The following is a 2,767-nucleotide window of genomic DNA, read 5'->3' as shown; positions in this document are numbered from 1 at the left end:
AGAGTAAAGTCAGTCTTACCGTTAGTAGGCCTCATTCACGAAGCCGGTCTATAAGGGGGGTATAAGGTTACTACCTATAAAATGGCAGTTTAATGGGTGTCCACTCTCACCCACCGCTTCCTTGACTGGTGGAGGGTCGTTAGCCGAACGGGTAGGACAAGGACTATAATTCTCCTTTCATTAAAAGTATTAATGATAAATACTAAGTAACTAAACTCTTATTAATACCCAATCTTAGTTACTTAGGAAAATGTGAATTTGGTGCTAACCCATGAAATTACACTTTGCACTTTGCTTAAGTCGTTAGTGGAGCGTGTGTGGTTAACCGGCACACTAACCTGGACTTAACAAGGTAGGCAAAGGGTAACTTAATATTTATCATAGTATCGGTGGAGCGTGTGTGGTTAACCGGCACACTGATTAAGGGGTAAATATTAAGGGTACCAAGTATATTTGCATGGTTATTCACACCTTGTTTTGTGATCCTCGGCATCCTAGTCACAAAACTTGAAGGGCACACTCGAGATTGAAACATGCCTTTGAACAGTTCAATGAATCTCAAAGATCTAGGACTTTCAAATCCAATTAAAACCTAATAAATTATTTCATTTTTCATGGTGGAAATTGGTGAATCGTCATTCACCTACCTTCAAATATTTTATAGCTTGGATTACGGCATCCCTCTTCTAAGTTATAAAATAGTTTGTTGGGTCCTAGCCTTAATATTTCATATTGGGTGTCATATTAAGGACTTTAAATCAACTATCTTGAATATCTCCCAAAAAGATATCTGGTCTAGACATTTATGATCTTCCCAAATCTCTTGAAACAAGCTTTCCTAAATGAAGATGATGTCCCATGGATATCATACTTCTTTCACCTCCTCCAATTATTCTCCCTAACCCACAAGTTCCTAAAAAGTTTAAGGTCACTCAAGCCCTATTGGCAAGGCAAGGTCTAGGTGTGATCACATCTTGGAGATGTAGTCACATATTGACAAGCCGGGAGAGTTGGGTGTCAAAGTCTTGAGAAAGTTGGTGGCTCAACTACTTTCTAAGTCACATAGTGAGTTCTTTTGGGAATCCTATGAAACAGACTAAGACAAGACCCTTAATGATCTTATCTATTTGCTAAGATCAACTTCCTAAAACGCTATGGACATTGACAATGATGACATTGGATATCCAGTAAAGCTCTCTCTTCCCAATGGAAAGGGATCGGCCATAGTCAACTCGGTTGACCCAATGGTAAAGAGAGAGGCGAAGTCTGAGATAGTCCCATTATCAAGGGTCCATAGGTAACTATTGCCAAAGGAAGGGGCATTGGTTACGAAGCTGCCAAATTTACCTAAGGATGTTAAAGTCAATAAGTTTGGCTCTACTTCAGGTAAAGTCCATTGTCTAACTCTATTAAGTACATGCTGATTCTGATCGCGAAGATGGATTTCAATCGCATGGTTCGGTGATCAGAATTTTGGGCTATTACTTAAGAGTTATGATATTTATATTGCTTAGGAATAGATAACAACAAGGTTTTCATATGGATTGTAAGGATAAGTTTTTCCGCAAAGTTTTAAAATAAAAGAAAAAAGGTTTTGATTTTATTTATTTTAAGTATCCTTACAATGGCATTTGTGAAAAGTTGTTGCTTATAAGATTCCATTGATAGCAATATTGGAAAAATGGATTTGATTCTTTCGGTTGTGGTAGTGTCTAATATTACCAAATAAGGAAAGATTCTCATCACCCAAGGTTCAATTGGACCGAAACTTGGAATCATGCAAGTTGTATGGTATGATGAATGAGAACTTTCAGCTTGGAAAATTAAGACTAATTCCTTATGTGAATAAGGAAAGGACTAAGGGATCGAGTACACATTCTTGTGCACTGGTCAAGTCCACCACAAAAGATCAAGAAGACTATTTGTCATGATTTACTTAAGTTCAGTAAATATGGTTATACTTATAAGTTTAAGTATAAGTCTGTAGCATTAGAGAAGTTTCAATGTGAGACAGAACGAATAAGAAGAATCAAAGTATGGCAGAAAGATAAAAGTTTCTCAAATCTGAAAAGATGGGAGAGTACTTTAGTATCATGTTTATGATCATCTTAATGATTAAGATACCATATCACAATTGGTCCTCTAAAGTCAAGAAGAGGAGTCATGAATTGTTGAAATGGTAAAATCAAAAAGATGAGTCATACTTCGTTCCAAAACAATTCTTAGAGTCATACTCCAAGATTGTAACTTGAGTGACATATCTTAAAGAGGGTTTGTTAACACTAGTCAAATGTAAGAGTAAAAGGTTATCTACTCTTGTACATTTGAAATTGGTAAGTTGTGATGTTTTGGATAAAACAGAGACCAACTTAGGCCAATTGTGTAAAGTGTTAGTCTTGATAAAGAATCTGCACTATCTCTTGAATATTTGACAAGGGAGTCTTATATGTCAAGAGGACAGTGGGAGTCTTAAAGCTCTTGAAAGTTTCAAGACTTAATCAAGAATAAAACATAAAGTCCTTCACTAGCACACGACTTGAGGTTTATAACCTATCGTGTTGAAATTTTTGTGCCTATTCAAGTTGGCTTTGCATAGGAGTTCTGAGAGTTCTCAATTGGTTGCACAACTACTTGGAAGCAATGGCAGGCACCTGAGCTGCCAAATGGCAAGAATTTAAGATTGCACAAGTTTAATCAATATGAGTTTGGATTTGTCACTAACCTTGTCTTGTGATTATGGTTTTGACAAATTCACATGGATAAGAAC

This window comes from Lactuca virosa, chromosome 8 (assembly GCF_052849685.1).
Source record: "Lactuca virosa cultivar CGN04683 chromosome 8, Lactuca_virosa_CGN04683_v6, whole genome shotgun sequence".
Taxonomy (NCBI): Eukaryota; Viridiplantae; Streptophyta; class Magnoliopsida; order Asterales; family Asteraceae; genus Lactuca; species Lactuca virosa.
Note: the sequence above shows the minus strand (reverse complement) of the source record.